Source organism: Callorhinus ursinus, unplaced genomic scaffold, assembly GCF_003265705.2.
Source record: "Callorhinus ursinus isolate GAN/ISIS: 27379988/994484 unplaced genomic scaffold, GSC_fseal_2.0 scaffold3, whole genome shotgun sequence".
Lineage (NCBI taxonomy): Eukaryota > Metazoa > Chordata > Mammalia > Carnivora > Otariidae > Callorhinus > Callorhinus ursinus.
In genome coordinates this window covers 36,819,201-36,843,603 of record NW_027397065.1, presented here as the reverse complement: position 1 = coordinate 36,843,603, position 24,403 = coordinate 36,819,201, and the positions used below count along the sequence as shown (strand labels likewise).

Below are 24,403 nucleotides of genomic sequence, written 5' to 3'. Positions count from 1 at the left end.
CACAAAAGGGAATCCAGGAAGCAGAAATGGCTCTCTCTCTTACATATAGTATGTAAAAATGGGGGTTCTGGAGTCAGACTAACGAGAGGTTGTCATCTTATCCCCCAAACCTGTAGCTGTGGAACGTTGGGCAAATCACTGAATCACTCAAAGTCTCAATTTCCTCTCTTAAAAAGTGGGAGAATATTAATACCTACTTTCAAAGTACTACCTGAAAACAAGTTATCGCCATCTCACAGAAATCCATGCCTCTGTGCCCTCTACCCTGTTTTCGAATCTGCAGAACTCCTTGCCCCCTCTAGCACTGGTAGCTGCTGAATAGACAGATGATCTTTTGAAATGGTAAATCAGATGATGTTACTGAACTACACAAGACTATCTAATGATTTCCCATTTACTCAGAATAAACTAAATCCCCATCCAGGTGTGTAATGCTACAAATTTGGCCTTGTCCTCTCCCTGACCCAGCTCCAACTGTACTGGGTTTCCTTCTGTTTTCTGTCATGGGAAACTTACTTTCCCCATATGGCTTTGTGCCTGAAGTCCTCTTTTCTCTTCTTCCTGTGGCTGGTTCCCTATAACTTTCTGACTTGAGCTCAGCTGTCACCACACCTTTGTCAGACCATTGAAACAGTTCTCTCACATTTACTGTCTGATACATCACCTTGTTTAATTTTTCCCAGAGCACATATCACTAACTTAAATGATCTGGTTTGCTTATTTGTCTCCTTGTTTATTTTATTTCCCCCACATGCAAGTTGTGCAAGGACCTTCTCTGCCTTGTTCAGTCTGTTTACCTGGTACTTAGAGGAGTACCCAGAACATATTAAGCACTTAATAAATATTCAGTTAAAGAATAAGTGAATGAAGGAGTTGACATCTCATAAATGTACATTACAAATTAATTGAAATAGTGTATAGAAAGCATGTATATTGGTGTTGGATACACAGCAAGTGCTCAAGAAATTCTAGTGACTATTGTTATTATGAACCATCAGTATTGTACAGCCTACCCAGCTCCCACTTGCAGGCACTTCTCATCCATAGTTCTTTCCAGTCCTGACAACATTCTTTCCCTGAGCCTAGGGATTCACAAAGTGAAACCTAGTTTAAAGAGTCCTGGCTTATAGGAATTAAGTAGCAATGATAGTCATCCACCCTTATTAAATCAGTTATGTGGTGGTGGGAGGTGTATCTATAGAAATAACTGCTATTGGGGGTGAAGCACTGGTGTGAAGTAGGAAGAGATAGAAGCTTTGGAATCATTCAGGCATAGGTTCTAATCCCTGTCTCTTGACACTGACATTTTCTCTCTGTGTGGGCTCTGGAAATATACTTAACTTCCCCACTCTTTATAATGTTCCCTCTTAAGCTTGTTTTAAAGGATTAAATTAAAAGAGCTATTACATACATAATATCAATGACACACAGTAGGAGCCCAATATCTCGGGCTATTAATAATGTTAAATAATGACGTTCATGTGTTTAACCAAACTTCTGAACTTCCAGGCATGGATATTGTTCCATGTACCTTTCCAGCTGCAAATAGCTTCAAGGTCCCTCTTCCCAGAGTAAGTTCTAGGTGGAGTTAAGTAAAGGCAGAAAGATAATGCTCACTTTTGACAATTTCACTGACGTGAGGCTGAATCACCAAGCTGGTAAAGAATGAGAGTTTGCTCATGAATCAGAGAATTGATGCAAACCAGCATTATGGTCACACAAGTTTCTAAATCATGGAAAGTACAGACATTGCCATTTTCACTTCAGAGAACTGTACCTCTGACTGCATGGGAAAGGTAGTAATTGGGAAAGTGCATAAAATTGAAATAATCACCTGTTTAGGTCTCCTTGTGCACAATTTACTAGAGGCTTAGTTTTGACTCAGTGATGTAGAATGTGCCGAATGAATATTAGAAGCTAAGATTCCCTCTAGACCATGTTGTAGGGGGTATAAACTGATTTGAAACAATATTTTTGGCTGCACTGATGATACTTGAGAATATATACATATATATTTTAAAGATTTTATTTATTTATTTGACAGAGAGAGACACAGCGAGAGCAGGAACACAAGCAGGGGGAGTGGGAGAGGGAGAAGCAGGCTTCCCGCTGAGCAGGAAGCCTGACGCGGGACTCGATCCCAGGACCCTGGGATCATGACCTGAGCTGAAGGCAGATGCTTAACGACTGAGCCACCCAGGAACCCAAGAATATATATTTTTTAAAGATTTTATTTATTTATTTGACAGAGAGAGAGACGGCAAGAGAGGGAACACAAGCAGGGGGAGTGGGAGAGGGAGAAGCAGGCTTCCCGCGGAGCAGGGAGCCCGATGCGGGGCTCGATTCCAGGACCTTGGGATCATGACCTGAGCCGAAGACAGATGCTTAACGACTGAGCCACCCAGGCGCCCCGATACTTGAGAATATTTTAAGACCAGCTTTGTACTGAGGGAGCAAGTGCTAAATTCATACAGTATTTACACATCCAGGATTAAAAAATACCAATTCTACTCTCAAGGAGGGTAGTTTGGAATTTTAAAACACACTTTAAAGGACCCATAAAGAACACTTAGAGTCCATCTATGCAATGTGAAGAATGGTCATTCTTGTCATATTTATAAGCATTTGTCATGGGCCGGGGTAAAAGATGAGTGAGATATGGAGAGTGCACTCAGTGGTGGTGATGGTGATAGGGAGAAGAGAGTTAAAAGTTAAACAGAAGTTTCAATAAAAAAACAAACAGGAGAAAGCAGACGTTGTGAAAGTGTCTATTATGATGATTCACAACATTCACTTAACAGATAAATATTTGAGTGCCTTCTTTATTCTAGCTACAGTAGTGAGACATGTATCCCATCTGGAAACAGATGGATTAACAATTAATAATATCATGGAAATTGTGTTAAGTAAGTTATGTGAAGGAAAAGTAGGGGTGCTGTGAGAGCCTAAGCTAGTCACACAGTATTCAGCTGCTTACCTCTCCTGTCAGTAATGACAATAGAGGCATCCCAGTAAAGAGTATTAGTTCTTGAGGCAGAGGAAAAGACTGAGTGAGTGATGGACTGGCTCTGACAGGAAAGCCTACCTCCTACATACTGCCTCCAGCCCTTCTATTTTGCCTAAGAAAGGCAGAATCTGCCCCAAGGCAGAATTTTTTCTCTTGATGCCAAAAATTGATAAGCTTTTTTTCTTCTTTTTTCATAAAAGTTCATGGTTAATACAATTAGACACATTTATATTTTAAAAAAAGATTTTTTAAAAGATATTCAGTATCACCTACATATCTAAGTATTCTCCAGCTATTCAATTTTAAATTTATCTTTTTTTTTTTCCAATTGAATCTTTTCTTAGATAAGCAATTAAGGAATGGTTCACAAGTGACATTTGAAACCCACTGTACTTTTTTTCAAAATGTGGAATTCATCATTCCCTCAGCTAATGTGCGTGAGACATTTAAATTTTAGAAGACCTTGCCGGTTGTACACGACACCAAGAGCAGGCCAAAGCTGAAATCCTGAAAGGTAGCGCACCATGTTATCAAATGCTCTTTTCCCTTCTGGGTAGTATTACTTACATTGTGCAAATGTGTTATGCAAAATAATCTTAAAACTGATTCTGTATCTTTGCCTCAGGTTCATACAATATTCATTGAAAGTTTTACAAAAAAAGAAATTAATTTAGTATAAAAATCAAGCATTTTAAAATGCCCATGTATATCAGTGCAACAGCATTCCAAATGGAAGCTCAGAAAAAGGAAGAAGCAGCTGAAGTCAGAATTTCATACATCTTATTGAAGTACCTGTGCATCTATGTTTGTATTTATGTTTCTAGCACAGTAAAAGCACATGAAAACCTGACACGAGAAATTCTGACTCTTCCTAGTTTCATGGCCTTGGACAAGTCACTGTGTATCAACCAACTTCATTTCTCTCTGTCATTTAAATGGTGCTGCTAATGCCAATGACAGCTCTTTCATAAGGTTGTTTGAAATATGAAATCAAATTGTATTGAAAAACATGTTTTACAAACTGAGAAAGTGCTGTGTAAATCTAACTTAACTAAATTATCATGAGTCAACTTCTCTGACCTGAGGATAGAGGTTTGGAGACTCTGATAAACATATTTATGTTTATACATTTAAAGGCAAGAGCAAGTCATGGAGAATTTTGGCCTCTCGGTATATGTGGACTGTATGATTTTTGTCATTTGCCTAGGTCAGAGAAATGAGTTGATATTTTCATTTGCACACAACAATGTACATTTTCCAAAGTTTTTGTAATTTCAGGGTTTTTCTGCTGTAATTTATTTGATATATAGTGGGCCCCTGAATCTTGCACAATTTTAATATCTGAGACTTTGTAAGCTTAATATTTCCAATGTTGCAATTATATGGGTTGGAAAGGATTACATGATTGCGAATCACCTTATGTAAGCAAATTTTTAGATGAATTTTCATAGTGTATTTTATCTTATAATCCTGAGATACAAAATTACATCAGATGCCTCATCTTTTGGAAAGAGATTTTTTTATTATTAATCCCTCATGCAAATCATAAAATGATCTTTTTTTTTTTTTTACATTTTCAGCTAAAGCTGCTTTGCTCGTTGACTTTTGTGCTTTACAAGTTCGTTTCTCTACAGTTTATTTTTATCAGTTAGGTAATTCATATTCTTTGTCCAGAGTATCATTCAGTTATCAATTCCACTGGGAAGTCTTGCAGGTTCTGTCAATTCTTTCTTGTGACCTGATTTCATACTAATGATTATTCTGCCCTTTGGCAATTAGATATAATTTGGTCTGAAAGCAAAATTGTCACTAAAAAGTAAATATTACTAATAAACCACCATTAATTTACATCAAAATGTTTTGTGACAGTCCATGACTTTGTGAACGCAGGTACTTCCCAATAGGTTACTTGGTTCTCACATGTATTAATAGCAAAATAAAGCAGATTTAATTTACACAATGAGGATGGAGGCAAATTACATGAGGAAAATTAAATATGTTGGACTTTTCATAAGACTGCTGGAATCTAAGTTAAAAAGTTATCCATATAATTTGCTTTCTTGAAGACCACACTTTTGTATTTGTTTATTTGTCATTAATTGATACTCATACGCACATGATTCAACAGTTGTAGGATTCACTGGCAAAAGGAAATGCAGTAATCCTTATGCCCCAGGTAGCGAAGTACCTAATTGAAATGCACTACAAGAAAAAGTCAAGTTTATTACCCTTGCCTACAACTTGTAGTGTGACATTTTGCTTTATAGCATTTGGAATCTTTCACCTCCCAAGAACAATGAACTTCAAAAACATAATACAAGTGGGAAAATTGCCTTAAAAATGTAATTTTAAAAATGATTCTTTGAAAATACTGTTAAATGAGAAAGTTTGGTGAAAAGATGAAACTAATATTTCATTCATCTTCTATTGATTCATATTTAAACCCAATGTAAAGTTCAGATGTTTAGGGGAAAGAGAAAAAATCTAAGGTGATTGAATAAACTAAGTCAGGATGATTCCTCAAAGTTCAACTCAGATATTGTCATTTGAGAGTCTGGTATTGGCTTCTGGTTTTTGTTATTGTTGTTTCTTTGGGTACATCTTTTCAAGGAAAATGGCACGATTATTGAATCTGTAAATTCTGTGAGGGATTCCATTTTCATTTAATATGGGATATTTTACCCATATGCAACACAAAAAATAAAGAAATTTTATCTTAAAGGAGGGGTAACCTAACTGAGCATATGAGCAGGACTAATCCTAAATGTTAGTTTGTGGGTTGCAGATGGGTCTTTCATAACACAGTGATTATAATAGGTAATAGTTCTTAACTGAGGACTTTGCATATATTGTCATTTCATCCTCACATCAGTATTAGGAGATGAATATATCCATTATACTCATTTTATACATAAAGAAATTGAGGTTTGCACTGTGCCTGTGATTTACATTTTAGCTCAGACTTCTTCCCATTAGAGTCCATCACGTCAGACCCCAAAGAAGCCTATAACAGGGCACTTCAAACAAATATACAATCCAAGTAAAAGCAGCCTATTCTCTCTGCCTGCATTTTTTTTTCAAACTCCCACACTCCCTGTGGCTCCCACCTACCCCTTCCTCCAACTTGGAGTCCATTTCCTTTTATTCTATTCCCATATTCAAAGTATACAGCCAGCACTGAAGAGGAGCTGCTCTAACATTTCTCATTAGCAAGTCAACTTACAAGTTCCGTATCTTCCACAGGGTCAGCCTCTAAGGTTTTTGTTTTTGTTTTTGTCTTTAATAACCGGTAGGAATTTTAGTCTTTTTTTTTTTCTTCTGAGAATAAAAGAACAAAAAATCAAAATTCTGAAACTCACCTCTTAACACCATAACAAGGCTTGACCCAGATTGTGGCATTCAGTCTGAGTTCAGGGGCACAGGGATTAAGAGAGTGCCACGCCACAACTCCAGAACCCCTAACAATTTTTATAAATCATGTAAAAACAAATCAATGTTCAGGGAATCTGTCATATTACTTCAAACAGCATTTATAGCTTCCTGCATTCACTTCTTTATTTTTGTATGTGCATTTGAAAAATAAACTGAATTCCAGAAAACACCTAAGGGACAAAGATTCAAAATGGAACTGACTCAGAGAGGTCACCCCCTCCGTTCTTGCTGTTTAAGGAAGTTGCTGATGGTGCTGCTACTTGGAAAAAGAGCTACCTAAAAGTTTCATGAGATGAAAGACCAAAGAAGTGTTATAAATAAATCAAGAAATCAAGACTGAATAACCATTTTCACTGTTAACAATTTCAAAAATATAAACTGTAAGTTATCAAGTACATAAAGCAGCTTATGAATTATAGGGAAATCATGTGGAATTGGAATTTAACTGTTATGCTTATACCCAGGAGACACAGTTGCCTGGGACTCTCTGATAATTAAAAGGATCCTTCACTTCTGTAAAAATTGGGAATATCAAGCTCTATAACTTTGAAGTAAATAATACTATTTATATTTCCCCAATCCAGAATTTTAACTATTCTTTATATAAAACCCATTTAAGTATCTCCACAATTCTTGAGGTATGTGGATACCATTTCAGGGCAAAAAATGTTTTACCTGAGATATATTTCAAGGAGAATGTTATACTTAGTTAAGAACTGATACAATGAGTCTATGGGAATGTTAGAAGTGAGAATAAAAAACATCATCTGTAGGTTACGTTGCACTATAAGAATTTTGGTTGCCAATGCTAACACTTCTTTCTCAGGCAAGATGTACTGAAGTGGTCAACAGGGAGATCTTAGAAACTTAGAAGAGCTATAGAATTTTTTAATGGGGACCATAAAAATCTACTCAGAGCCAGGCATACATTTCTCTAAAGAAATGGACTGTCCAAATAATGTGGCCCAGTACAATCCTGCTGCTTAAAGAACCAGATGCCATGTAGCAAAGAGGTTGAAAATCACCCACTAAATTTTGCCCATAGACACAACTTGGCCATACATGTTCCATAGCAGGGACTGGTTCTGTTTCAGATTCTACAGTCCTAAAAGTACATGAAATGTACACATAACTATTACATACCAACTACTTCCCAGGCACAGTATTAGACTGTGGGGACACAATGTTGTGGAAGATAGCCCATAGTCTCTGCTGTTAAGGAGTTTATATAATAATGTGGGAACAATAAGACATAATAATTCAGATAGTAAGTGTTATGAAGAGAACCAAATAAGGCCTATTCCCTGGGAATCTACTTGAGGTAGATTGCTAACTTTCTGAGAGGGGGACATTTGAGCTGAGACCTGGATGGCAGGATGGCAGGCCTGGAAAGACCTGGGGAAGACCCTGTCAGGCAGTGATCTGCAGTAAAATATTTACACGGGAAGATACTTGTATTTAAAAACTGGAGATACAGACATTCCTCTCCCTGCTACCCTCATCTTTGACCAACAAACAAATGTGGGTGTATATTTAGGGGTAATATGATAAGAAAGACCAGCTCTTGATTCAGCCTGGGAGGGGTTTGCTTTCTTTCCCTTTGAAAACGTGGGTTAACAACGATAATGCCCTCCTCAACTTTCTCTGGAGCGTTGCTAGGGTGACACTGTAATTCAAAGAACAGAATATCAATAAAGCCAGGATGTACAGGAATGTAAACAAGCTTTAAAAAAATAGTCCAAGTGTTTGTTAAATAGACCACAACGGGACAGGTCCATTATCATTGCAGAAAGCTCTGTACTTAGTATGTCCAATTATCTAAATAGCTCGAAAACATAATCAATCTATCAGTAGTATTCAGCTTTCTAGCTCTGATATCTGATTGTGAATTCTCTGTGTTTATTCATATTTCTGCCAAATGTCGATCCAGAAATGTATTAGCATCTGCCAGTGATGAATAAACATAAGACTGTGCTCCTCCTGCAATTCTTAGGCTGGTGAACAAGGGCTAGTCCAATCCACACCTCATAGATGTTTCTTCACATCACAGACTGTGTTCTTTTCTTTAATAAAGTCAGCATAGTCAAGGATGACTTTGACCTTGAATCCTTGGCCTTTAGCAGCAGCTCCTCTCTTTTTTCCCTCACTCAGCCTACTCAGAGTCATGCATTTTAAAAGACCAGATCTGGTTGCTTTCTTGTCCATCAGTTTTCTTAACAGGCAAATACTTGTGGGATTCCAAAGATGTTGGCTCTGAAAACCTCTGGGAGCTGAGAGCATCCAGCAGTGCTTGGGTGGAGAGGAGTGGGAAGGTGAGGGGTGAGGCCAGCAGCAATGCTTAGCCACTCGGCCTTCTAATTGTGAATGTGCACAACAGCTCTGGGAGCCTTTCTTTGCTCCTGTGACATGCACTGTGGTATGCCGAATGCCTGTTAATTAGTCCCTTCTGTATATAAGTTGTGGGATCTGATTGTTCTGGTGACAGTGAAAGAAGAAGCAGGCAACTGTGGTAGAGATGAATGAGTCACATATAGGGTGCTGGGTGAACATACCAATGTCATTCATTTTCTTGAAGCCCTTTGCATGGGGAGTATCAACAAGTCTTCACAGATATCTCAGCCCATGATGTTTGCCCTGCTAGAGTGAGCCATGCACCGTCTTTGATCTTGGTACTTACTGTTTTTGTGATGCGTGTTCTGCAGTCCAGATTCAAATGTAGTAGAAGAGAATTGGATTAATTCAGTTAATTAAGTTCTGTCAGCCTGTTTTTGGCCAGTCTGAGTAGACAAAGGAACTTTCAAAATAGGTGCCAAAATTGGTGTTTCTAGAGGCACTAGGGGTGCTGACTAAATATTGAGGTCTCTAGTTTATGTAGAAAGACCTGACAAGGTTATCTTGGTCATCCAGAATATTTGAGAGGAGTATTATTCTTAGTAACATTTCCTTGTTCATGGGTGTGTGTACATGCTTGTGTGTTAGGAGGGAGGTGTTTGCACTTCACCAATGTTGTTGCTTATCTGTTAATGTCTATTGAACTGAACTACCTGCCTCTAGCTATTAACAGTACTAGAAAACAAGTCATTATAATAATAACCCTATCACTCTGGTCATAGGTCAATAGCAAATTCTTACTGTTTCCTGGACATTCTAACGCTTTTTGTTTCTTTTTATTTTGCCGTTCCATCTACTGGTTACCCCTTTTCCAAATAATGAACTTCTACTTGTCCTTTAAAAGTTATGACTTCAGAAAAGCCTTCCAGATCCTCAAAGATGATCACCTTTTTCTCGGAGTCCTTGACAGTTTTTATATACCACCACCAAAGTGCTTAACACTGAATTTCATAACTATTTGTTCATATATCTTCCTCATTTATAGACTGTGAGCTCCAAAGTCAGCTAGCTGGCAGGTTAGTGAAAGGGTTAGGCAGTAATTTTCTAAAGTTATCTGATATTTAGCAAGAAAGCTAGTTTGTAGAGAATTGGAAATTATCTTTTGGCTAAATTGTTTTCCATTAGACTTTTCATATTCTCAAGTGCAAGCATTGTATCTTTTTCATCTCATGTCCTCAGAAACCTAGCACCATGTATGAAACAGTGCTTGGTAACTGTTTGTTGGCTTAATGAATGAGTGAATGGGTGTCACTTTCTAGCTGAAAATATTTCAGTGACACATTACTATCTGCTGGAAATACTCAAATGCATTAGGCTTCTTATAATCAGAGGTTAAAGAAACTAGGAGTGGGTTAACCTGGAGCAGATAATGCTTTCTTTTGCATTTTCACATATTTGCAGAGCTATGTCTTCTGAAAATGATAAAGTCTGTTCTTCTTCTAAGCTCCAGCACTGGTGTGACCTCTCTGTATCCTTATTAAATTCCTGGAGGTAGAAGTGTTCAGGAGCTTGAGTTGTCGCTCTCTCTCCCTCTTTCTTTCTGTCTCCCCTCCCCCCGCTTTGCCCCCCCTTTCTCTTTCCACTTTGTTCCCCGGCTCCCGCTCTGTCACTTTGTGTCTCTCCATTGTCTTGTCATCATTTGTTTAATATTTCTTAATTTTCGGAATGTTTAGATTGTATTTCAAATATTTGTGAACACATTTGCCTCGTCTGCTAAACCGGTGATTGTTAACCAGGATCCCACCCCCCCCAGGGACATTTAAAAATGTCTGGGGACATTTTTGGCTGTTACAACTGGGGAGGAGGAAGGGGTGCTTCTGTAATCTAGTGAGTAGAGCCTGGGGTGAACATCCCTACAATACACAAGACAGCTTCTCACAACTAAGAATTATTAATCTTGTACTGTCAGTAGTACTGAGTTTGAAAAATTCTGCACTAGACTATGAACTCTTTGAAGGCAGGGAATGTGTCTCTGTTCACTGACAATTTTTTGAATTACCAAAGTTCAACATAAGGCTTAGCCTATTTATGTTCAGATAATGTTTGATAAATGAATAATTTGATGAATGAATTACTGGTTGGTGGATGGATGGTTGGATGGGCAGGCAGATGGATGAATCAGCTGATCAATCTGGGACCATTTTCCAGCCCTTTAAATTCTTGGCAGCATTTCCTTTCCAAGTCAGAATTGCTATTTATTATCCGAATTACAGGGTAATCAAGCCACCAACCAAGATGTTGACCTGACCAGCTCTCATTTTGAGCATGTACTTGACCACAGATCCTGAGACATTCATTCTCAGCAAATATTACTAGCCCTTTTCTGGTTGTTTGGTAACTGGGTCATTTGTATGCTCTCTCTTTGTGCTGTGTTTCTCCTATTTGATCATCTGTATTACTGGTGTAATACTTCTTACAATTGCATTAATCTCTGAGGCTTTTGAAGAATCTGATGTGACTCTCACTTAAAAAATCCTCTGAAGGGTCTCCTTTCTGGATTTCTCCTAGGCAATAGGATTTGGTCATGACCTCTGAGATAGAAAATAAATTCATTTTCTTTTGGTCAGTCTCGTCGACTTATCTTTCAATCATCTGCCTTATGTTTTTGTTTGTGATTTTTTAATTTAATAATCAGGCATGGTGGGATGAGAAAATATTACTCCACTTAGTCTGAGAAGGTCCCTCAAACAAAACCTATCCACATTTTGTGAAGTCTTTATACTGTTTTTTTTCCACTTGTATTATTTCTACATTTGATACAGCAAGTGCCCAGTGGATTTTAGGTAAAAGACTATGTGAGTCACATGTGATTTCTCTGACAGGCTTCTGAAGTGGTTTCCATCTGTGCACATCTTCACTACATTATGAGCTGGCTCTGGTCAATGAATACCATGACACTATGTAATACGTGTGGTGCTACCCTTCCTTTTAGAAGTTGGTTCTGCTATTTAAAACAATAAAAATATCTCTATTTATTTTTAGATTTAAACCTTAAATAAAAAAATTATTTACACACAGACACACACACATGTATACACCTTCCCTGGAATTAAAGAAATCACCAGGAATTATGTGGATTGCTTGAAATTTTTGCTACTAAATAAGAATGCTGAGGAAAATTCTCCTTCAAGTGATGCTCTCTCTATATTGACAAAACTTAAATTAATTGCATTGACAATTAATACTTAGAAATAAGATGAAGGAAAATATTGGTGTTTAGATATCTTGGAAAATTTGCACTCTGTCCAGCAAGATTTACCCTCCCTTTTTTTATTGTGAGATAGATTATGCATGAATTGTATATATGTATATTATTTAAAGAACAAAATAAAATGATCACTGTGTACCTACACAAGGCTAGGAAATAGGACATTATTATATCTGAGAGTTTTTTTTTTTTAAAGATTTTATTTATTTATTTGACACAGAGAGAGAGAGCACAAGTAGGCAGAGCGGCAGGCAGAGGGAGAGGGAGAACCAGGCTCCCCGCTGAGCAGGGAGCCGGATGCTGGGCTCCATCCCAGGACCCTGGGATCATGACCTGAGCAAAGGCAGTCGCTTAACCGACTGAGCCACCCAGGCACCCCTGAGAGTTGTTTTATGTTTCTTAAATTCACCTCTTTTTTCTTCTCTCATAGTAACTGCTATCCTGAGTTTTGTGTTCATTCTGTGCTTTTACTTATAATTTTTACCCCATGTATGCTTTAATAAACAATATATTATTTAGTTTTACCTTTTTTAAAATTATGAAACCATACAGTATATTCTCTTCTGTCTTAAATCTTTCTCTCGATGTGTTATCTTTGAGATTTGTCATTGTTTAGGTGCGTAGCTGTAGATCATTTATCCCATTGTGTGACTGTACCATAACTTATTCATTGCACTCTTGATGAAGATTCAAGTTGTTCCTCTCTCCCTCCCTCCCTCCCTCCCTCCCTTCCTTCCCTTATCCTTTTACAAACAGTGCAGCCATCAATATGTTGAAAAATAGATCCTGGCATACATTTGCAAGTTTCGTTAGTATACATGTTTGTTAATAGCATTGTAGGGTTGTAGAGTATATGTAAGTTTAAGTCAGAATATGCTGGATATGTAATTAAGTAACAACAACACCAGATCTCAGTGGCTATGTAATGGGGGTTTATGGCTCTGTCCTATTACATGTACATTATTTGGGGACTGGGGATCTGCTCCCTATCTTCTTCAGTCCAGGACCAGTCTGAAAAAGAAGCCCCAAATGATAATATTGCCATGATTATACCGGAGCATACAACAACTTGCAAGTAAAAGCTTCTACTTTTAGACAACATCATATACAACACTTCCATTCATATTTTATATGCTAAAGTAAGTTACATGGCCAAATCTGAATTCAACAAGGTGGGATGTAAAATGTGGGGAAGGGCACTGCAGACAAATATGACAGTACGTTTAGTGACAGTAATATAATCTACCAATGTAGTCTGTATATAACTTAGTATTTTACTAGTGATGTCAAGCTGTAGTCAGAGTAGTTGCATCAAATTTCACTTCCACCAAAAAGATCAGAATTCTGTTCACATCTTCACCAGTGGTGCTTCATATTATCTCACTTTTAAATTTTTATCAGTCTTAATGGGGATGAGTGATGTCCCATTGTTGTTTTAATTTGCATTTCCCTAATTATTAATGAGGTTGAACATCTTTTCAAATGTTATAGGCCATTTAAAAAATTATGTGAAATTAATGCAATTAATTAATGTGAAATTAATTAATGTGAAATTAATGCTGCAATTATGTCTTCGAAGAGAACTTAATGTTTTTCAATTATTTTGAAGTAAGTTTAGATTTACACTTAAAGTTGCATCACTATATACAGAGATCTAATATACCCTTCACTTAGAATTCATTTTTCTAAACCATTTGATAGTAAGTTGGGACATGATGCCCCATTACCTCTTAATACTTCAGTTTGTGTTTTTTATGTAGAAGAGTAATAGTACATCCATCAAGATCAAGAAGTTAACAATGATCTAATATCACCTTTAGTCCAGAGATACCATTCAAGTTTTGATATAATTAAGTGTTCCTTATAAACCCAGGATCCAGTCCAGTAGCACGTTTGGTTCTCATGTCTCTTTAGTCTTCTGCAATCTAGAGTAGTTCCTCTGTCACTGTTTCTCTTCATACCTTGACATTTCTAAGGAGTACAGGCAAGTTACTTTGTAGACTGTCCCTTCATTTGGAATGTGATATTTTCTTGTCATTCATGCTTTTTGCTTTGAATTCCACAAAAGTCATATTGTGCTATTCTCAATACATCATATCGGGAGGCACACCACATTGATTTGTCCCAGTACTGGTGATGTTAACTTTTATGTTTTGGTTAGGATGTTGAATGACAGAAACCTACCCTCTAAAATTAATTAATTTGGATATTGTACCTAAATTGATAAGTCACTTAGGAGTATATTATGAGAACATTCTTTGAAATTATATACTAATCCTGCTCCTCATTCACCTACCAGGTTTAGGATCCATTAATGATTCTTTTCCTGACTTACTTATGACACTGGTGCTTGCCAAATAGTGATTTTCTAATTCTATCTAGATTTACCAGTTAGCATGCTACTGCAAGGTAGAGTTTTTCCCTCCTTTCCATTTAATCAATCAATTAATTTGTATTTGTTTACTTATATCAGTATATACTTGTGTATTCCTATTTTACTCAAAGGTTTACAATCCCTTACTACCACTATTTATTTTCATGGTAAAATTATCTAAGACATGGCTGATGGAAGCCCCTTCAACCTGGCTTCTGTGACCTTTGACATGTCCTTATCATTCTTTGAGCATTTCCTTATGTTCTGGCTCACCTAGTTGTTATAGGCTCATCTTATATTTTCCCTGTCAAATCAGCCATTCTTTATGGAGTCTAAGTTCTTTTAGTGAAGAATGGTGTTTAGAAACTAAGATCTAGGTATTCAGTAGGTTCATTGCTACTGAGGTATCATTGCTTCTAGGTTCTTTTATTAAACACAGATAGGAAATATAGGTCTATATGTGTATGTGCACGTACACATACACACCCCTATATATGTAGGTAGGCAAGGTAAAAATCTTGAGTTTATACTGATATTTTCTGATGCTAATTGAACACCACAGAGTTTAATCTAGTCTTCCCTTTTCCATGTTCCTAACTCCCTTCTCCAACAGTGAGAAATCTGGCTTCCAATGCCCTTAGTCTATTTACTTATTAGATCAGTCTTCTCTGTATGTGGTCAAACTTATGGATTAGTCAGCCCAAAGGTGAATCCTTATGCACTGATCATTCTCTTCCACTGGTCCTCACTCCTTTTAGGCACACAAACCAAAAGTTCACCAGAAGAAGGGAAAGCAATAAGGAGGGAAAACAAGTCAGAAAGCTCAGCTCTGGACATGAGCCCTTCCTGTTTGGGGTAATCCAAGGCCAAGCCCCTGACATTCACAGGTACTATTTAAAATTTCAGATCTCTGCAAAGGAGAAGGAGTACATGGAGAAGAAGTACTTAATTTTTTTTTTTCCTCATTAAACTTTTGTTTTAATGGGTCTCAAAATTCTGTGACAGATTTTTGGTCAAGTTGTTTCCATTAAAAAGTACTGATTTTAAAAACTAATAACTTAAAACTGACACACACACACACACACACACACACACACACAACAAATGGTCCACAAAACTTTCTCCTTTCCTTCTGAAGTTTTTACGATGCATTGTTACCATTAACCAGTCTTTTACGATTAAACTTAAATGGCCAATTGACACAAACAGTTCTGAGACCGTTCTTCCACCATTGATTAAGATTGGGGTGGCAGGTATTGGGGATAATATTCATTTAGCCTTCTGAGCTTTCTGGGCAGACTTGGTGACCTTCCCAGCTCCAGCTGCCTTCTTGTCCAGTGCTTTGATGACGCCCACAGCAACTATCTGACTCATGTCACGAACAGCAAAACAGCCCAAAGGAGGAGTCAGAGAAGCTCTCAACACACATAGGCTTGCCAGGAACCATATCAACAATGGCAGCATCACCAGATTTCAAGAACTTGGGGCCATCTTCCAGCTTTTTTCCAGAACAACAATCTATCTTCTCCTTCAGCTCAGCAAACTTGCAAGCAATGTGAGCTGTGTGACAATCCAGCACAGGTGAATATCCAGTGCTGATTTGGCATGGATGGTTCAGGATAATCACCTGAGCCGTGAAGCCAGCTGCTTCCATTGGTGGGTCATTTTTGCTGTCACCAGCCACATTGCCACAACGAGCATCTTTGACAGATATGTTCTTGACATTGAAGCCCACATTATCCCCAGGAAGAGCCTCACTCAAAACTTCATGGTGCATTTCAACAGACTTTACTTCAGTTGTAACATTGGAGCAAGGGTGACCCCATGCCAGGTTTAAGAATACCAGTCTCCGCTTGGCCCACAGGGACAGTACCAATACCACCAATTTTGTAGACGTCCTGGAGAGGCAGACGCAAGGGCTTGTCAGTTGGATGAGTTGGTGGCAGAATGCAATCCAGAGCTTCAAGCAGTGCACTTTCACTGGCATTCCCATCTTTACAGGTGACTTTCCATCCCTTGAACCAAGGCATGTTAGCCCTTGGCTCCAGCGTGTTGTCACCATTCCAACCAGAAATGGGCACAAATGCTACTGTGTTGGGGTTGTAGCCAATTTTCTTAATGTAGGTGCTGACTTCCTTAATGATTTCCTTGTATGTCTTCTGGCTGTAGGGTGGCTCAGTGGAATCTATCTTGTTAACACCAACAATTAGTTGTATTACACCCAGTGTGTAAGCCAGAAGGGCATGCTCACGGGTCTGCCCATTCTTGGAGATACCGGCTTCAGATTCACCAACACCAGCAGCAACAATCAGGACAGCACAGTCAGCGTGAGATGTGCCTGTAATCATGTTTTTGATAAAGTCTCTGTGTCCTGGGGCATCAGTCATGGTCACATAATACTTGCTGGTCTCGAATTTCCACAGGGAGATATCAAGGGTGATAGCACATTCACGTTCAGCTTTCAGTTTATCCAAGACCCAGGCATACTTGAAGGGGCCCTTTCCCATCTCAGCAGCCTCCTTCTCAAATTTTTCGATAGTTCTTTTGTCGATCCCACCACATTTGTAGATCAGATGACCAGTAGTGGTAGACTTGCCCGAATCTACGTGTCCAATGACGACGATGTTGATGTGAGTCTTTTCCTTTCCCATTTTGGTTTAGGTTGAGAGGTGGTTTTCACGACACCTGTGTTCTGGCGGCAAACCCGTTGCAAAAAAGCAGAAGTACTTAATTTTATGTAGATGAATTTATCAATTTTTTTATGGTTTCTGGTTTTTTACAACTCATTCAAGAAGTCTCCTACACCCGAAAGCACTGGAATGTTCTCAAATATTGTCTTCTCAGTGGTACATATTTCTGCCTTCACATTTAGGTCTTTAATGTCCTTGGAATTGATTTTTTTTTTCCTGTGGTATGAATTTGGGTTCCAAATTATTTCTGCTTTTCCATGTGTATAACCAACGGTCTCAGCAACATTTATGGAAATGTCCATTCTTTCCCCACTGATTTGAAATACTGTCTCTGTTGTATTTTAGGCTCCATACACTGTTTTATTAGTGTATTCAGTAATCCCTGTACAATACCAATACTGTTTTATTACTCAGGCCTGGACTAGCTACCTAATTTGATGGCCCAGAGCGAAATGAAAATGTGGAGACCTTGTTTAAAAACTATGAAGAATTTCACAACACTGAGAACAGAGCATTAGACCAAGCACGTGGCCCTTCCAAGAACAGGTCATACACCCATAATGCTATCCTTCACTAGAACTGAATATATCTTGTTGTTTCTGTTAGGTAATTGTGCTATCAGAGTGTCTTTCTTCTTCCAAATCACTGCAAATTCATTTTCTTTCTGTAGGAATCCACTAAATATCACATGTGAAGATTTCATTCCTAAAATAAGTCTACCTCTTGGATTGTACTTTTCTAGAATATATATATATATATATATTTTTTTTTTTTTTTCTTTCCCCTCCAAGGGGCTGCTTCAAAAATGTGCAACAAACTTGTGGCTTAAAATAACAGAAATATGTTGTCTCACAGTTCTGGAGGCTAGAAATTTAAAATCAGGATGTCACCAGGGCCATACTCTTTCTGAAATCTGCAGAGAAAAAGAATATCCTTGCATTTTCTGAGCCTCCAGTGGTGGCCATCCATTCTTGGCATTCCTTGGCCCCGAGATGCATCACTCCAGTTTCTGTGTCCATCTTTGCATGGTGCTCTCTCTGTGTGTCTCCTGTCTTCATGTAGCTATCTCCTTATAAGGACAGTAGTCAAATTAGGAGCTCACCCTACTCTAGTATGATTTCATCTTAATTAATTATATCTGCAAAGACAGTATTTCAAAAATGAAATACAGGGTATTTCATTGAGGTACAGGGAGTTAGGATTTCAACATATCTTTTTCTGTAGGGGAGAAACAATTCACCCCCTATCAGATACCATGAAGTTCAGAGCTAAATAACAAGATCAGTGATAACACCTATGATTTCCATAGCTATATTTTTTCTTAATCCTAATATACTAGTTCTCAATTATATTTTACCTAGACCTAATTATTCACTTCCGTTTCTGTTAAATATATTTGTGTGTGTGTGTGTGTGTGTGTGTGTGTGTGTATCTTTGTTAGAGCTACCTTCACTTTTTTGTGGAATGATGTGAGTAGTGAGTGAGCTTTTAAACTAAAGATTTATCACCTAAAGATTTATCTTTAGGTGTTACTCAGTTACCACACAAACCTGCCAGTCTATTCACAAGTTTCATTATGAGGAAGGAGAGTATGTGATGGTTATCCTTTCAGGTGTGGTATTACACTACCTGTATTAATGTACACATTCAACCTTTTTAAAGTTATATAACCTCCTTAGTTCTCACATTTCCTAAGTTTAAAAATGAGAATAAAAGTTGTATTTCAACTGCCCACCACATGATAAGTACCCAATGAATATTAGCTTTGATTAGATATTTTTGTAACTTAATATGGCTAACAATTAAAGATATGTGCAGTTTATAAACTATCAACCATAATTCTGCTCCAAGTGGCTTAAAAGGGAATTCATGCATTTATTTATTCAACAGATATTCATTGAATGCCTAGTGAATGATAGCCATTTTCCTAAGTAAACTCATGTGTCCTCTAATCCAAGAATAGTACCCAATACACAGTAAATGCTCAATAAATCAATGTTGAATGAAGGAAAACAAAGTCCCTGATATCACAGAACTTATAATCTAGTTGGAGGAAAGATGCATTGAATAAATACATAATGTAAAGTGCTGTTAAGTTCAGTGAAGAAAGATAAAGCAAGATGAGATAAGGGTGATGGAGTGTGGGGGTGGAAAGCAGTTTTAGAAGAAAACCATGAGTGACCTAACTGCCTTCCAAGCAGCAGGAATAGGATGCAAGAGCTGTGAAGTGGGAATGTGCTTGGCAGGTTTGGGAAACAGCAAGAGGCCATTGAGTTAGTAAAATAGAAGGTTCTTTCCACTTGAGCTATCTACTAAGGCCAAATACTTTTTTTTTTTTCTTTACGATATTTATTTGACAGAGAGAGAGAGAGAGGGAACACAAGCAGGGGGAGTGGGAGAGGGAGAAGCAGGCTTCCTGCAGAGCAGGGAGCCCAATGCAGGGCTTGATCCCAGGACCCTGGGATCATGACCTGAGCCGAAGGCAGTCGCTTAACTGACTGAGCCACCCAGGTGCCCCAGGCCAAATACTATTATATAAATGTAAAATGAGTCCCGTTTGTTGTATAAGGGCTCGAGAAGAAGGGAGAGAGAATTTGCCCTGGCTGGGTTGGTGATTGAAAATCTTGCAAAGGAGGAAGGATTTAAACATGGGTGGAACAGAGTCCCCTAAGTGTGACCAAGTTAAGAGCAGTGTCAGCATCTCAGAGGAGCTTATTAGCAATGCAGACTTTCGGGCCTCACCCCAGTCTACTTCCTGGGGGTGAAATCCAGAAATTGGTCCTTCAGTAAACTCTTATGGTGATTCTTACGCATGCCAGAGTTGCAAAGCACTGCTCCAGCACTGCTTCTTGAGCTTTAAGGAACAACTACATCACCTGGGCACTCAATTAAAATGCGGATTCTCATTCAGTGGGTCTGGGGTAGAGCCTGAGATTCTACATTTCTAACAACCTCCCAGATGAAGCAGACAACAGGCGACACACCAGGGCCTGAGAATTGATATTAGCCAACTTTTTCTGTAAAGGACCAGATAGTAAATATTTTAGGCTTTGCCAGCCTTTCGGTCTCTGTTCAAACGTGAAAGACAATACATACACGGATGGGCACATTCTCATAAAATTTTATTTATGAACACTGAAATTAGAATTTCATAAAATTATTATGTATTTCAGAATATTCTTTTTGTTTGTTTCTTTCAACCATTTAAAAACGTGAAAACCATTCTTACCTCACAGGCCATAGTTTGCTGAATATGGCCCTGGCCTAGAATAATGTTGTATAGGGCAGGGCGATTCCATTTTCTTGTCCCCTAATTGTATAATAAGTGCCTAGAATTTGTACAGGAGAAAGTTAAACAAGATAAATTTTTGCAAATGAGAAAAAAGCCTTCAGGAAAAATACGTTGTCATTGTTAATAGCATGTAAAGAATCATTACATGTTAATTATTTATGTAAATACAATACACATCTTATGCAACCATATAAAATACATGGTCAAAGAAACTGGAGGAAGGCTAACCTGGATATGACAGAAGATGAACATGATAGTTAGTTTCAAATATATGAAAGCTTGTCCTATTGTGGGAGAAAGCTGCATAGTCTGCTTTTCTACAGAAGGTAAAACTAGGATCAGTGGGTCTTACAGGGAAGTAGATTCCAATTCAACCTGAGAAAGAACTTAAACAGTTGGAGTTGTGCAACCACACAGCTGGTTTTCCCAGGAGGTGATGTTTTCAGAGTCGCCAGAAATAAAATAGAGAGTCTGATGAGCATGACGGAAGAAGAAATTATGCATTGGATCTAGAGCAGATTCCATGTCTAATATTTTTCCAAACTGTATTTTCTTTTACATTCTCTCCAGTTGTCTCTGGCTTAATTCTTTTCTTTTTTAATTTTTTAATTAACATATAATGTATTATTCGTTTCAGGGGTACAGGTCTGTGATTCATCAGTCTTACACAATTCACAGCGCCCACCATAGCACATACCCTCCCCAATGTCCATCACCCAGCCACCACATCCCTCCCACCCCCTCTACTCCAGCAACCCTCGGTTTGTTTCCTGAGATTAAGAGTCTCTTATGGTTTGTCTCCCTCTCTGGTTTTGTCTTGTTTCATTTTTCCCTCCCTTCCCCTATGATCCTCTGTCTTATTTCGCAAAATCCTCGTATCAGTGAGATCATATGATACTTATCTTTCTCTGATTGACTTATTTTGCTTAGCATAATACCCTCTAGTTCCATCCTTGTTGGTGCAAATGGCAAGATTTCATTCCTTTTGATGGCTGCATAATATTCCACTGTGTGTGTGTGTGTGTGTGTGTGTGTGTGTGTGTGTGTGTGTGTACATCTTCTTTAATCCATTCATCTGTTGATGGACATCTAGGCTCTTTCCATAGTTTGGCTATTGTGGACATTGCTGCTATAAACATCGGGGTGCATGTGCCCCTTCAGAGCACTACATTTGAATCTTTGGGGTAAATACCCAGTAGTGCAATTGCTGGGTTGTAGGATAGCTCTATTTTCAACTTTTTGAGGAACTCTGGCTTAATTCTTAAGTCCACTCTGAATAACTATATAAAAAGCCTCCTATCTAGACTCTTCACCACCAGCCTTATCAACTCAATCCAATTCAACAGTGAAGTGTCAGAGAAATCCTTTGAAATCTCACCTCTGATTGTTACTTCCCTGTGCTCAAACCTTTAATAATTTAACTTTCCAGATTAATTATTCAGTAGTTTTCTTATTCTGACATTCAGTCCCCTTCATAGCCCTCACAAGTTTTTTATTCCCCACTTCTTGCTCACCCATTTGCAATGGACCACTTGTTAGTCACAGAGACCTCGCTTCTACACCCCTATTTTCCCTTGCACAAGCTATCCCCACAAGCTGCTGTACCCTTTTATCCACTCCCATTCCTATTTTTCATTTGTCTAAATCCTACTCATCTTTTATTTTTTTAAATTAAATTTAAAAAAACAATTAAGTAAGTTCCAGCACAGGGCTTGAAGTCAGGACCCTGAGATCAAGACCTGAGATGAGATCAAGAGTTGGATGCTTAACCGGCTGAGCCACCCAGGTACTCCCCTACTCATCTTTTAAAGCACATCTCTGTTACGACCTCCTCCATGAAGATAGGTATTACTCATATACACATGTGCACATATGCACATGTACATACGCACACACACTCATTTGTATCTCCATTTTGAATTATCCTCATGGTATTTAATAGCCACTAGTTGTCTGAGCTATTTCTTTAGGAACTTGTCAGGGTCTGGGTCCTTTCCATCTCAGTATACTGTTTCATACATTCAACTCCCCCCTTACCTATTAAGCTTTTTACATTCTCGCTTCTTTTGTTCCTCACATGCTCTCAGTTCATTTCTGTTTCAAGGCTTCTGTGCCGCTAATGCTCTTCCTCAAGTCTAGACCTCAGCATGGCTGATTCTTTCCATCACTTAGATGTTAGTTCAAATTGTTAGGTCTTTTGACTATGCCATTTGCTCTCTACACTATTGTTCTGGTTTTATTTTTTTTTAAGAACATGTATTACTCTCTGGCTCTATATTATTTCTTTGTTTACTTGTTTATGATCAGCTTTCGTGAAACATTACTAGAAAGTGAGGCCCATAAAAGCAGATGCTTTTTCTTTTTCTTTTTTTAAGATTTTATGTATTTTTTGACAGAGAGAGAGACAGTGAGAGAGGGAACACAAGCAGGGGGAGTGGGAGAGGGAGAAGCAGGCTTCCCTCAGAGCAGGGAGCCCAATGCGGGGCTCGATCCCAGGACCCTGGGATCATGACCTGAGCCAAAGGCAGACGCTTAAGGACTGAGCCACCCAGGCTCCCCGCAGATGCTTTTTCTAATGTGTAACTGCAGAAAAATACTGGGAACATGGTAGACACTGAGTGAATAAGTGGTTAAATAAATTAACTCTGAAATTATATGTGCTTTAAGAGCAGATATATTACCTGTGCATCTGTTCCTTCCCTTTAAGTCAGCATTCATTGAGAATGGGCCAAGATGGCTAGTGCAATGTCATGAATAAACTTTGTTGTATGGATTATTGCCATCAGAGTTCATTCCCTATCAGAGCAATGAACATCTATAATAAAGAGCCAAAAAACAATTGAGATGAGAAATACTTAATAAGTACTAAAAGCTTGTGAGTAAAGCAAGATACAGAGCAGGCTGTAAAATATTATGTCTTTTTTGAGGGTGGTTAGCAATGACTGAAACTTGAGTTATATAGAAAAATATGGAAAGATGCATGTCAGGTTACTTTGGCAAGGATAATGGATAGAACATAGTGTGGGAAAAACAGGGAAAATGGACAAATAAAACAGTTAAAAAAACACATGAAAGCAAAAGCACTGTTGAACGGCACTCCTGTAAAAAGAATTTTTTGTTTCTATAATGCATGGGTAAAGGTTAGGGAATGTGAGGGCTGGAAGGTTCATGTAAACCTAACTTCAGGAGTATAGGTCAAGCAGAGAGGCTGGGAATAGGCTTTAATTTTTCCAGTACCCATCTGATTTGATGTTTCCTCAATAATATATCAGTGACACTTGGGCAGAAATTACACTGCTGGACCTCTGCTGAGCTTAAATGCCTTGGCGGGGAGAAGAGTTCTCTTTTGGTGTGTGCCTTCTGAAAAGTTATGATGAAAGTCATAGCAAGAGAATAAATAAGGCAAGCTAGTAGGCCACAGTTTCAGGAGTCACTTTCCTGATTACTATGGCAATTTTAAATACAGGGAGGAAGTCCAAAAAAAGGAGGAAATACTGTGAGAAGCAGAAAACTACATTTAAAATATAATAGAGACTCCTCCTTGTAGGTCTCCATTACAAGTCATCTGAGGGCGTGTGCCACTGCCAAAATCCTAAGGGCTCTCAGACTTGAGAGGCAGATGAAATGTCCACATCAATTCCTGTGGCATACACATCAAACACCCTCAGCAAATGCCCGGTGGATGGCACATGCCTGGAAAACAAGGAGCCATCCACATTATCTCTAATTGCACACCATGTGCTCTGAAAACCACCCACAAAAATACCACGCTGGAATCACAAAGGAACAGTCCTCATTATCCTTATTATCTTCCTCTTATGGAATTAAAGGAATAACAGCGTGCACAGTAATTTACCATTTTTCTTAGCTTTATAAACACATCAGAAAAGAGCTTTGTTGAATCAAGGCAAGTCCAGGAAATGGGCAACATAGGTAAACTCTTAGGTACTTGCATTTTAACTTTGCCTTCATATGGTGTGTGGTTAAGAGGAGTCTCTGGACTCACAAA

General features: G+C 38.3%; 1 protein-coding gene and 1 pseudogene across 1 annotated transcript in view; one reads left to right on the top strand and one right to left on the bottom strand.

Annotated features, from left to right (window-relative positions):
* The window catches only part of TENM2 (teneurin transmembrane protein 2), a 1,506,090-nt gene that overhangs the window by 53,076 nt on the left and 1,428,611 nt on the right, over positions 1-24,403 (top strand). The window contains exon 3 of the mRNA XM_073890196.1: positions 15,171-15,299. The gene's annotated coding sequence lies outside the window, so the exon portion shown is untranslated. The remainder of the gene's footprint in view (positions 1-15,170; positions 15,300-24,403) is intronic.
* LOC112819707 (elongation factor 1-alpha 1 pseudogene) lies at positions 15,585-17,114 on the bottom strand (annotated as a pseudogene).